Below are 14,367 nucleotides of genomic sequence, written 5' to 3' on the forward strand. Positions count from 1 at the left end.
GTACCTTCAGGCGTTTGGAAATTGCTCCCAAGGATGAACCAGACTTGTGGAGGTCTACAATTTTTTTTCTGAGGTCTTGGCTGATTTCTTTTGATTTTCCAATGATGTCAAGCAAAGGGGCAATGAGTTTGAAGGTAGGCCTTGAAATGCATCCACAAGTACACCACCAATTGACTCAAATTATGTAAATTAGCCTATCAGAATCTTCTAAAGCCATGACATCATTTTGGGGAATTTTCCAAGATGTTTAAAGGCACAGTCAACTTAGTGTATGTAAACTTCTGACCCACTGGAATTGTAATACCGTGAATTATAAGTGAAATAATCTGTCTGTAAACAATTGTTGGAAAAATGACTTGTGTCAGAAAGTAGATAACCGACATGTCAAAACTATAGTTTGTTAAAAATACATTTGTGGAGTGGTTGAAAAACTAGTTTTAATGACTCCAACCGAAGTGTATGTAAACTTCCGACTTCAAGTGTATATTCACGTCACCAAATAATGGTTTAAAACACACTGTTGCAATGAATGTCTATAGTAACCTCAACAGCACTCTGTAGGTTATCCCCATGGTGTCGACAGAGGACAGCAAGCTTCCTTACTCCTCCGGGTACATTGACTTCAGTACAAAATCTAGGAGGCTCATGGTTCTCATCCCCTTCCATAGACTTACACAGCCTTCCGTTCTGCTAGCTTACGTTCAATCGCTGGAAAATAGATGGGACGAACTGAAAGCATGTATATCCTACCAACTGGACATTAAAAACTGTACTATCTTATGTTTCACCGAGTTGTGGTTGAACGACGACAATAAGAACATACAGCTGGCAGGTTATAGACTCTATCGGCAGGACAGAAAAGCAGCCTCTGGTAAGACATGGGGCGGGGGCCTATGCATATTTGTAAACAAAAGCTGGTGCACGATATCTAAGGAAGTCTCAAGGTTTTGCTCGCCTGAGGTCGAGTATCTCATGATAAGCTGTAGACCACACTATCTACCTAGAGAGTTTTCATCTGTATTTTTCATAGCTGTCTACATACCACCACAGACCGAGGCTGGCACTTAAACTGCACTCAATGAGCTGTATTCCACCATAAGCAAACAGGAAAACGCTCTTCCAGAGGCGGCGCTCCTAGTGGCTGGGGACTTTAATGCAGGGAAACTTAAATCAGTTTTACCTCAATTATATCAGCACGTTAAATGTGCAACTAGAGGGGAATAAATTCTAGACAACCTTTACTCCACACACAGAGACGCGTACAAAGCTCTCCCTCGCCCTCCATTTGGCAAATCTGACCATAACTCTATCCTCCTGATTCCTGCTTACAAGCAAATATTTAAGCAGGAAGCATCAGTGACTCGGTCTATAAAAGAAAAGTGGTCAGATGAAGCAGATGCTAAACTACAGGACTGTTTTTCAAGCACAGACTGGAATATGTTCTGTGATTCTTCTGATGGCATTGAGGAGTACACCACATCAGTCATTGGCTTTATCAATAAGTGCACCGAGGACATTGTCCCCACGGTGACTGTACATACATACCCCAAACAGAAGCTATGGATTTCAGGCAACATTCGCACTCAGTTAAAGGAAATCCTGCTGTGCCCTCCGACGAACCATCAAACAGGAAAAGCATCAATACAGAACTAAGATCGAATCGCACTACACTGGCTCTGACAATTGTCGGATGTGGCAGGGCTTGCAAATTATTACAGACTACAAAGGGAAGCACAGCCGTGAGCTGCCCAGTGACACGACCCTACCAGACGAGCAAAATAACTTCTATGCTCGCTTCGAGGCAAGTAACACTGAAACATGCAGGAGAGCATCAGCTGTTCTGGATGACTGTGTGATCACACTCTCCACAGCCAATGTGAGTAAGACCTTTAAACAGGTCAACATTCACAAGGCCACTGGGCCAGATGGATTAGGACGTGTACTCAGAGCATGCGCTGACCAACTGGCAGGTGTCTTCACGGACATTTTCAATCTTTCCCTGTCTGAGTCTGTAATACCAACATGTTTCAAACAGACCACCATAGTCCCTGTGCCCAAGAACACTAAGGTAACCTGCCTAAATGACTTCAGACCCGTAGCTCTCACGTCTGTAGCAATGAAATGCTTTGAAAGGCTGGTCATGGCCCACATCAACACCATTATCCCAGAAACCCTATACCCACTCCCCAGGTGGTAAGGGTAGGTAACAACACATCCACCATGCTGATCCTCAACACGGGGGCCCTCAGGGGTGCGTGCTCAGTCCCCTCATGTACTCCCTGTTGACTCATGACTGCACGGCCAGGCACGACTCCAACACCATCATTAAGTTTGCTGGTCCAAGAGGCTTCTAAACAGCTTATACCCCCAAGCCATAAGACTCCTGAACAGTTAATCAAATGGTTACCCAGGCTGATTGCATTGCCCCCCCCCACACGCTGCTGCTACTCTCTGTTATTATCTATGCATAGCCACTATAATAACACTACCTACATGTACACAATTACCTCAATTGCCTCGACACTGGTGCCCTCACACATTGACTCTGTAAAGGTACCCCCTGTATATAGCCCGCAATTGTTATTTACTGCTGCTCTTTAATTATTTGTTTTTCTTATCTCTTACTTTTTGGTATTTTCTTAAAACTGCATTGTTGGTTAAGGTCTTGTAAGTAAGCATTACACTGTATTTTCTACACCTGTTGTATTTGGCGCATTTGACAAATACAATTCAATTTGATTTATTTGAAGAACTTCCGGAGGACGTCCTTCAACCTATCAACGCTCTTGCAGCATGAACTGACATGTTGTCCACCCAATCAAAGGATCAGAGCATTAATCTAGTAGCATAAGCTACAGCTAGCAAGCACTGCAGTGCATAAAATGTGGTAATCAGTTGTTTCAAAGGATGAGAAAGACTATGGTTGAACAGTTTAGAACAAATACATTTCTTCAAAAATGAAGGAGAAGCAAGAGAGATATTTTGTCTTTTTTTAATTCTCTTTAATTTGCTTAGCTAGTAAATACAGCTAACTAGTTTATCCTGGCTCAAACACCCAGCTCGAACAGAGAGATGCTACATTAGCTAGCTGGCTATGACTATCCAACACTGGAACCCTTCCATGTCAAGTTAAGCTTTTGGTTTTACAAATGTATTTTGCCACCAGGGCCCGCCAGCATAACTGCTAAAATGCTTACCAACTGTACGCTGTACTGCTTGACTGTAGCGGGTTTACTAACGCGTTAGTTCTATTAGCTATGTTGACTATGAGGTTACTTTAGCTAATACGATGTAGGCTGTGTGTAGCGGTCAGCAGTTAGGATATAGTTCGGCTTGGAAAGACGGCTGATGAGTTGTGCATCGAAGTCTACATGTGAAGGGAAAACGTGAGAGAAGGCGAGCGTGTAGATGCGAGAAGGAATACAATATGGCTGCTATGAAAGTGAACTGTGTTTAAGTGTAATCAGGGGTGTATTCATTCCGACGATTCTGTTGGAAATGTTTCTTAAACGGAAGCAAACGGAATAAAATGTGGATATACAGTGGGGAGAACAAGTATTTGATAACCTGCCGATTTTGCAGGTTTTCCCAATTACAAAGCATGTAGAGGTCTGTAATTTCAACTGTGAGAGACGGAATCTAAAACAAAAATCCAGAAAATCACATTGTATGCTTTTTAAGTAATTAATTGGCATTTTATTGCATGACATAAGTATTTGATACATCAGAATAGCAGAACTTAATATTTGGTACAGAAACCTTTGTTTGCAATTACAGAGATCATACGTTTCCTGTAGGTGTTATGCAGGTGAGTGAGGACCCAAAAGCGACTTAACTGAAACAGAGTTTATTAATGTCCAAACAGGGGAAAACATAAATCCTCTATCTTTACAGGAGTGTCCCCCTTCTAGTAGTAGAGGAGAATTGCAGGACTAGCGGCAACAGACTGCAGGTCCCTTCGGGTAGGCGCGGGCCGTAGAGGACTGTCATGCAGGTGATAGAGGACCCAAAAGCGACTTAACAGAAACAGAGTTTATTCAAGTCCAAACAGGGAATAACAGAAATCCTCTAGTCTGTAGAGGGGAATGACAAGAGAAGCGGCCACAGACTGCAGGTCGCTTTCGGGTAGGCGCAGGCCGTAGTAGACAGAGACACCTGCTCACACGCAGCATCTGATGAAGGCAAAAAACACGACAGGACAGGGCGAAACACAATCACAGCATGGTGAATACAAAACAAGGAACCGACGGGACAGGAACGGAACACAAAGGAATAAATAGGGACTCTAATCAGGGGAAAGGATCGGGAACAGGTGTGGGAAGACTAAATGATGATTTGATGATTAGGGGAATAGGAACAGCTGGGAGCAGGAACGGAACGATAGAGAGAGGAGAGAGAGGGAGGGGGAGAGAGAGGGATAGAAAAAGGGAACGAACCTAATAAGACCAGCAGGGGGAAACGAACAGAAGGAAAAGCAAAATGACAAGATGATATAAGACAAAACATGACAGTACCCCCCCACTCACCGAGCGCCTCCTGGCGCTCTCGAGGAGGAACACTGGCGGCAACGGAGGAAATCATAGATCAAACGGTCCAGCACGTCCCGAGAAAGAACCCAACTCCTCTCCTCAGGACCGTAACGAAAAACGATAAAAAGGGAAACTAGGGTACTACTCTAAAAAAAAATGAGAACTAGGGACAGACTGAGACACAGCAAGGGCAGGAACAAGAACAGGAGAGATGCGATGGCAGGGAACAGACTGAGACCCAGCAAGACCAGGAGCAGAAGCAGAAAAAAAATTACCAGACTTCTTCTGCGCGCAGTCTGAACACGCAGCCACGAAACGGCGCGTGTCACGCTCCTGAGTCGGCCACCAAAAGCGCTGGCGAATAGACGCAAGAGTGCCTCGAACACCGGGATGACCAGCTAACTTGGCAGAGTGAGCCCACTGAAGAACAGCCAGACGAGTGGAAACAGGAACGAAAAGGAGGTTACTAGGACAAGCGCGCGGCGACGCAGTGTGCGTGAGTGCTTGCTTAACCTGTCTTTCAATTCCCCAGACTGTCAACCCGACAACACGCCCATAAGGAAGAATCCCCTCGAGATCAGTAGAAGCCACAGAAGAACTAAACAGACGGGATAAGGCATCAGGCTTGGTGTTCTTGCTACCCGGACGGTAAGAAATCACAAACTCGAAACGAGCGAAAAACAACGCCCAACGAGCTTGACGGGCATTAAGTCGTTTGGCAGAACGGATGTACTCAAGGTTCTTATGGTCTGTCCAAACGACAAAAGGAACGGTCGCCCCCTCCAACCACTGTCGCCATTCGCCTAGGGCTAAGCGGATGGCGAGCAGTTCACGGTTACCCACATCATAGTTGCGCTCAGATGGCGACAGGCGATGAGAAAAATAAGCGCAAGGATGAACCTTATCGTCAGACTGGAAGCGCTGGGATAGAATGGCTCCCACGCCTACCTCTGAAGCGTCAACCTCGACAATGAATTGTCTAGTGACGTCAGGAGTAACGAGGATAGGAGCGGACGTAAAACGTTCTTTTAGAAGATCAAAAGCTCCCTGGGCGGAACCGGACCACTTAAAACACGTCTTGACAGAAGTAAGAGCTGTGAGAGGGGCAGCAACTTGACCGAAATTACGAATGAAACGCCGATAGAAATTAGCGAAACCTAAAAGCGCTGCAACTCGACACGTGACCTTGGAACGGGCCAATCACTGACAGCTTGGACCTTAGCGGAATCCATCTGAATGCCTTCAGCGGAAATAACGGAACCGAGAAAAGTAACGGAGGAGACATGAAAAGAGCACTTCTCAGCCTTTACGTAGAGACAATTCTCTAAAAGGCGCTGTAGAACACGTCGAACGTGCTGAACATGAATCTCGAGTGACGGAGAAAAAATCAGGATATCGTCAAGATAGACAAAAACAAAAATGTTCAGCATGTCTCTCAGAACATCATTAACTAATGCCTGAAAAACAGCTGGCGCATTAGCGAGACCGAACGGCAGAACCCGGTACTCAAAATGCCCTAACGGAGTGTTAAACGCCGTTTTCCACTCGTCCCCCTCTCTGATGCGCACGAGATGGTAAGCGTTACGAAGGTCCAACTTAGTAAAGCACCTGGCTCCCTGCAGAATCTCGAAGGCTGATGACATAAGGGGAAGCGGATAACGATTCTTAACCGTTATGTCATTCAGCCCTCGATAATCCACGCAGGGGCGCAGAGTACCGTCCTTCTTCTTAACAAAAAGAACCCCGCCCCGGCCGGAGAAGAAGAAGGCACTATGGTACCGGCGTCAAGAGACACAGACAAATAATCCTCGAGAGCCTTACGTTCGGGAGCCGACAGAGAGTATAGTCTACCTCGAGGAGGAGTGGTCCCCGGAAGGAGATCAATACTACAATCATACGACCGGTGAGGAGGAAGGGAGTTGGCTCGGGACCGACTGAAGACCGTGCGCAGATCATGATATTCCTCCGGCACTCCTGTCAAATCGCCAGGTTCCTCCTGGGAAGTAGGGACAGAAGAAACGGGAGGATGGCAGACATTAAACACTTCACATGACAAGAAACGTTCCAGGATAGGATAGAATTACTAGACCAATTAATAGAAGGATTATGACATACTAGCCAGGGATGACCCAAAACAACAGGTGTAAACGGTGAACGGAAAATCAAAAAAGAAATAGTCTCACTGTGGTTACCAGATACTGTGAGGGTTAAAGGTAGTGTCTCAAATCTGATACTGGGAAGATGACTACCATCTAAGGCAAACATGGGCGTAGGCTTGTCTAACGGTCTGAAAGGAATGTTATGTTTCCGAACCCATGCTTCGTCCATGAAACAACCCTCAGCCCCAGAGTCAATCAAGGCACTGCATGTAGCACCCGAACCGGTCCAGCGTAGATGGACCGACATAGTAGTACAAGATCTAGATGAAGAGACCAGAGTAGTAGCGCTCACCAGTAGCCCTCCGCTTACTGATGGGCTCTGGCCTCTTACTGGACATGAATTAACAAAATGTCCAGCAACTCCGCAATAGAGGCACAGGCGGTTGGTGATCCTCCGTTCCCTCTCCTTAGTCGAGATGCGAATCCCTCCCAGCTGCATGGGCTCAGTCTCAAAGCCAGAGGAGGGAGATGGTTGCGATGCGGAGCAGGGAAACACCGTTGATGCGAGCTCTCTTCCACGAGCCCGGTGACGAAGATCTACCCGTCGTTCTATGCGGATGGCGAGAGCAATCAAAGAGTCCACATCTGAAGGAACCTCCCGGGAGAGAATCTCATCCTTAACCACTGCGTGGAGTCCCTCCAGAAAACGAGCGAGCAGCGCCGGCTCGTTCCACTCACTAGAGGCAGCAAGAGTGCGAAACTCAATAGAATAATCCGTTATGGACCGTTCACCTTGGCATAAGGAAGCCAGGGCCCTAGAAGCCTCCCTACCAAAAACTGAACGGTCAAAAACCGAATCATCTCCTCTTTAAAGTTCTGGAACTTGTTAGAGCAATCAGCCCTTGCCTCCCAGATAGCTGTGCCCCATTCTCGAGCCCGGCCAGTAAGGAGTGAAATGACGTAAGCAACCCGAGCTCTCTCTCTAGAGTATGTGTTGGGTTGGAGAGAGAACACAATCTCACACTGCGTGAGAAAGGAGCGGCACTCAGTGGGCTGCCCGGAGTAGCAAGGTGGGTTATTAACCCTAGGTTCTGGAGGCTCGGCAGGCCAGGAAGTAACAGGTGGCACGAGACGTAGACTCTGGAACTGTCCAGAGAGGTCGGAAACCTGAGCGGCCAGGTTATCCACGGCATGGCGAGCAGCAGACAATTCCTGCTCGTGTCTGCCGAGCATGGCTCCTTGGATCTCGACGGCAGTGTAACGAGCGTCTGAAGTCGCTGGGTCCATTCCTTGGTCGGTTCCTTCTGTCATGCAGGTGATAGAGGACCCAAAAGCGACTTAACAGAAACAGAGTTTATTCAAGTCCAAACAGGGAATAACAGAAATCCTCTAGTCTGTAGAGGGGAATGACAAGAGAAGCGGCCACAGACTGCAGGTCGCTTCGGGTAGGCGCAGGCCGTAGTAGACAGAGACACCTGCTCACACGCAGCATCTGATGAAGGCAAAAAACACGACAGGACAGGGCGAAACACAATCACAGCATGGTGAATACAAAACAAGGAACCGACGGGACAGGAACGGAACACAAAGGAATAAATAGGGACTCTAATCAGGGGAAAGGATCGGGAACAGGTGTGGGAAGACTAAATGATGATTAGGGGAATAGGAACAGCTGGGAGCAGGAACGGAACGATAGAGAGAGGAGAGAGAGGGAGGGGGAGAGAGAGGGATAGAAAAAGGGAACGAACCTAATAAGACCAGCAGGGGGAAACGAACAGAAGGAAAAGCAAAATGACAAGATGATATAAGACAAAACATGACAAGGACAGAGACACCTGCTCACACGCAGCATCTGATGAAGAGGCAGAACACGACAGGACGGAACAAGGGCAAAGCAAACAAGAATCCGACAAGGACAGAAGCAGAAACAGAGAGAGAAATAGAGACCGAATCAGAGGGCAAAAGAGGGGACAGGTGTGAGAGAGTAAACGAGGTCGTTAGGAGAATGAGGAACAGCTGGGAGCAGGAACGGAACGATAGAGAGAGAGAGAGATAGAGAGAGAGAAAGAAACCTAATACGACCAGCAGGGGGAAACGAAGAGAAGAGAAAGCACAGGGACAAGACATGACAATACATGACAGTAGGTCTTTAGCAGGTTTGCACACACTGCAGCAGGGATTTTGGCCCACTCCTCCATACAGACCTGTCGCTGGGCAGTACGGACTTTCAGCTCACTCCAAATATTTTCTATTGGGTTCAGGTCTGAAGAATGGCTAAGCCACTCCAGGACCTTGAGATACTTCTTACAGAGCCACTCCTTAGTTGCCCTGGCTATGTTTTTCGGGTCGTTGTTATGCTGGAAGACCCAACCACGACCCATCTTCAATGCTCTTACTGAGGGAAGGAGGTTGTTGGCCAAGATCTTGCGATACATGGCCCCATCCATCCTCCCTCAATACGGTGCAGTCGTCCTGTCCCCTTTGCAGAAAAGCATCTCCAAAAAACATAGCTGATATGGCTGACTTGCTTCAACAAATGTGGTTTCTACTGACAGTTGAGATGTACAAACTATGGCATAAGGGGACGACAAGCGGATAAGAGGCAATCCGTAATTTCGAATAGGACATTAATGAACGAGCTAGGACAGACATAGTCAATATCACTATTTGTTCAGCACTTTGAAATGTACAGCAACAGATTTCAGAACATGGTCTGTTCTTTCATTGTTCTTCCTGTACACCAAGTCAGAACCGTATGATAAATAAAGGGGCCATATAAACAGACAAGGAAAGTTCTTACAATGTTTGATGATTACATTGCTCTAAAACAGGCTATAGGCTACATCTACACCACCAAGTCAGAACACTAGCCTGTAACGCCTGTCATCGGAAAGAGTGGACCAAAGCGCAGCGTGAAAAGTGTTCATGATTTCTTTTAGTATCAAAAAACACTCAAACAAAGTAACAAAACGAAAGCGAACAGTTCTGTCAGGTAACAGAGACAAAACAGAAAATAACTACCCACAAAACACAGGTGGGAAAAAGGCTGCCTAAGTATGATTCCCAATCAGAGACAACGATAGACAGCTGCCTCTGATTGGGAACCACACTCGGCCAAAAACAAAGAAATATAAAACATAGAATGCCCACCCCAAATCACACCCTGACCTAACCAAATATAGAATTAAAACGGCTCTCTAAGGTCAGGGCGTGACATAGCCGAAATTAAGTGGGGAAAATAGACCAAATTATTAGGGTGATGCACATGGGCTACTAACAGCTTACTACACAACATACACTTAGCAACAATATACAGTACATATTTCCCTGGCATATTACATAATTTATGCAGCAGCATACAAGACATTTTTGGACTCACCTTGTTGTGCTGTGCTCACTTGAACAGGAAGGTGGCGCGGCGGTCCTTCGTGGGCACATTTTCTCATCAAACTTTGTCATTTGTTTAAAACGTATTTTCCCAGTCAGAGTTCCCATTTGTCTTGAACTCACAGAAGACAGATTTCCCAGTTCCGAATTAGTTCCCAATTTTTATCTATAATTTCTCTTCATTATTTATCTTAATTTGACAAGGATTTAAAAAGATTTTCCAGTAGATTGTCGACTTGATTAATAATGATGACTGCTAGCTAAGATTTTGAAAGTACGATGTTGACATGATCAGTCCAGTCAAAGCTACTCTACATGTAACGTGATTTGACGTCATTTTATCTGTGGCCAATGACCTTGAGTCTTTTTGAAATGGAACTTCAAATGTAACTCTATGGCAGCACCCAAGGGGCTTGAATTTTCGAGCTCTACCCTTAAATTTGGCAGTGATGTAGTGTCCACATGAGTGAGTGACAGAACACTGAGCCAATCACGGTGCAACTAGAGAACATTACTAACCCCTACGCTTCGTATTTGGTCCCACCACCACAGAAAGCACTGAGCTAGGCTGAAACACCTGCATTTTGGAGCTGCCTTACTCAAGAAAGCAAAAGAGACACCATGTTTGTATGGAGGCTTTATTAACTAAATTATAAAAAATATATTTTATTACATTGTTTGCAAACGGATATGTAAGTATTAATGTCAAAATAACATGCAAAAATGTTTTTATTTGCTCTGAATGGCAGATCATCACTGTTCAGGACATAACATTTTTTTATTTTACTTACATGAGCATGTTTTGGAATATTTTTTATTCTGTACAGGCTGAGTGTATTGGTACACCTTCCAAAGTGTAATTAATAACTTCACCATGCTCAAATGGATATTCAATGTCTTCTTTTTATTATTGTTTTCACCTATCTAACAATGGTGCCTTTTGCAAGGCAACCTCCCTGGTTTTTGTGGTTAAATCTGTGTTCCCTGCTCAACTGATAATTGTATGTGTAGGGCAAAGAGAAGAGTAAGTCATTAAAAAAACATGTTACACTATTATTGCATACTGAGTGAGTCCATGAAATGTATTATGTGACTTGTTAAGTACATTTTACTCCTGAACGTATTTAGGCTTGCCATAACAAAGGAGTTGAATACTTATTGACTCAAGACATTTCGGCTTCCAATTCTATTCATTTGTAGAACATTTGAAAATCAGAATTACACTTTGAAATGATGTGGGATTGTGTGTAAACCAGTGACACAAAATCTAAATGGAATAAATGTTTAATTCAGGCTATAACACAACAAAATATTTAAAAAGTCAACCGGTATAAATACTTTCTGAAGACAATGTATATGATTTTGCACAAATGACTTAAACTGAGTGAAGATGGCTCTGTTAGCTAAGTTGGATGGAGCAAGGTTCTTGCTTCTTGCATGGGCCATATAATTGCTCAAAGCATCAATTTAATGACTATACTATGTTATTATTACTTCTAATGAGTTCCCTAAGTAAAAGTTAAACACGAGACCTTTTTTCTGTTGAGGAATAAGCAATAATTATGAACATTATGACAATGGCATGAAATTAATTTATCCCTTGAGATATTTGGAAAAAGGGAATGCCTCTGTCTTGCATCATGGTGGTGCTATGGAGAAAAATGTAGAAAAATCCACAACCCTTCCCTCCCTAACCTTTACATTCTCCATCAGAGGACAAGTTGAGGTTAGTTCATGACTTCTTATTTATCTTTGGGATCCAGTATATTGTCATGAATAGTTGTTCTGTGTGTATATCAAGTCTTTGTTTTCTTCAACATTTCAGATTTGAAAACAATGACCATTCTTCAAGCAGGCCACACTGAAAAATGCAGAATCTGACCGACCTTCCAGGCAATGCCATCAACTCACAGAAGAGTATGTCTGTGATAATCAAGGTGTGTGTGGTGATCCCTTTCTTCTGCATCTTTCTCTACTGCATTGTGGTCATGCTGCACACCTTCGCCTCCCACAGACAATTCCTGGACAACTCCCGATACATCCTGTTTGCCTACATGCTGATCAATGACACTCTGCAGCTCCTCTCTTCTGTCCTCCTCTTCCTCTTCATCGTGGCAACGTGCAGTTTGCTATCGTCTACTGTGCCCCTCTACTCTTCTTCTCCACCTCCACAACACCCCTCTGATCCTGGCAGCTATGTCCCTGGAGCGCTACATGGCCATCTTCTATCCTCTGCAGCGTCCAGCTGCCTGGCACGCTGACCGTATCTGGATCATCATTCTGAGCCTGTGGCTTTTCAGCTGCATCCTGCCCATTGTGGACTTCTCTCTGGGAAAGCCTCAGCCTGACGTGATCGTCCTCTCCACCCTGGTGCTCTGCAAAACCCTGGTCCTCAACTCATCCCCAATCCAGACGCTGTTCAAGGTGTTGCTCAACGGGCTGTTCTTCGCTGTGTTGGCGGCCATCATCATGTTCACCTACATGAGGATCCTGCTGGAGACCAGGAAGATGTGTCAGGACCGGGCGTCGGTAACCAAGGCCATACATACGGTGCTGCTCCAAGGTTTTCAGTTGCTGCTGTGCATGATCGCCTTCACCCACTCGGTTTTAGAGAGCCTCATCAGTATGCACGCTGGCTGGCCGAGCACATCATTTTGCTGCCCCACTTCCTCAGCCCAATTATCTACAGCCTGAGAGATGGGAGTCTGTCCTGTGCTGCTCACACAAACACAGGATCAGTCCCAGAGGCCCGGCCACCAAGCCCAGGGTCAAAATAACTGGTCCCGAAGTGGAACCACTGCTTAAATCAATGTTTTTATTTGAATCTGTACAGACTAGTAGCCTGTTTTATGTTAAAAAGAGTAAAACCCTGTCTGGATGACAGCCATAATGTCATTATAAAGCAGGTGTCTTTTAACACTTATATTTGTTGGTTGCTATCTAACAAAACTGTACATTTTTCTTGAAACAGAGAGGCTTGCTTTGGAATAGAGAATATTTCTTCACAATTTGAAAAGACTTCCAGAATCCGTAAACTCGTACACTAGGTGTCACTGTAATTCCACATTTATCAAGAGGTGCAGCTTGGGTTACCGCACTGGCAGTGGTGAAGAAGGTATTAAATTGTCACGCTTGAGTAAAAGTAAAGATACCTTAATAGAAAATGACTGAAGTAAAAGTAAAGTTAATGTAGATTCTATTTGATTAGATAGATTGAAATTGTACGTTAAACATCATAGCATAGTTGAAAGATATGTGTTGCGTAGAAACACGAAATGGGTGGCCAGCAGAGATAGACGGGATGGGCTGAGGGAAGCTGAAGGTTGGGATGTGGAATTGGAATTGGAGACAAGTGGGAGTGGAGTTGCTGTGTGAGAGAGAGAATGATGGTCAAAAAATAAAGGTGAAAAAAGTCTAAATTAAACATAATAAAAGTATATTTGAATGACACTAAGTGGCAGTGTTTTTACAACTAATGCCGGTTTTCCTGAGTCTGATGCTGTGCAGGTGTTTGTACACATGCATATGCACACACTCTCATTCAAATAAACACATACAAGAACACACACATACGTGTAATAGTGCCAGACATGCACACAAACATATACAGTTGGCATTGCTGTTATGATTTCAGTTGTCCTTGATGTCCTTTGTTTTAAATGTATTATTCATTATTTGCTGTTTTCTTCTGTCTTTACCTTTTTTCTCTTTAGTTCATTCTATTGGTTGTTGGTGCCGTGGGGGGGGGGGGATCTTGGGGGTGGGGAATGGAATTCTGTCACGAGTCCGACCGAGGGTGTTTCCCCTTCCCGGGCGGGTGGCGCTCGGCGGTCGTCGTCACCGGCCTATTAGCTGCCACTGATTGTTTTTCCTCCCCCTCCTTGTATGTTTAGTGGTAGCACCTGTTCATGTTTAATTAGTTTGTCTTTATTAGACAGCCGGCCGGCCTGGTTGTTGTGCGGGATTATTTCTATGTAACCTTCGGCTCTGTTGTAGAGGTATGTGTTAGTGCCTAGTCGTGATTTTTTCCATTGTACTTTTTGATTCCCTGTGTTTGGGAACGTTACTTTTGTGGGCACCCTGTGGTGCACCTTGGTGCTAGTAAAAGACGCACAGCATTGAACTCTGTCTCCTGCATTTGACTCCACACCCACGACACCCGGAGCATTACAGAATCCTGCACCTATCAGATTGAATGGAGTCAGCAGGAGCAGCAGCAAACCCTCTCCCATCGATGGAGGAACGGGTTCTCCACCACACCACCGTCCTCCATTGGATCGGATCCGCGATGGATCAAGTGATGGAGAGAATGGACAGATGGGAGAGGAGTGGTCTCCTCTCTCCACCTTCGG

The 14,367-nt window shown here is 45.1% G+C and overlaps 1 pseudogene; it reads left to right on the plus strand.

Moving 5' to 3' along the window:
- Window positions 1-11,883: 11,883 nt before the first annotated feature.
- Window positions 11,884-12,709, plus strand: LOC124004923 (annotated as a pseudogene).
- The last annotated feature ends 1,658 nt before the right edge of the window (window positions 12,710-14,367 follow it).

Source organism: Oncorhynchus gorbuscha, linkage group LG19 (assembly GCF_021184085.1).
Source record: "Oncorhynchus gorbuscha isolate QuinsamMale2020 ecotype Even-year linkage group LG19, OgorEven_v1.0, whole genome shotgun sequence".
Classification (NCBI taxonomy): domain Eukaryota; kingdom Metazoa; phylum Chordata; class Actinopteri; order Salmoniformes; family Salmonidae; genus Oncorhynchus; species Oncorhynchus gorbuscha.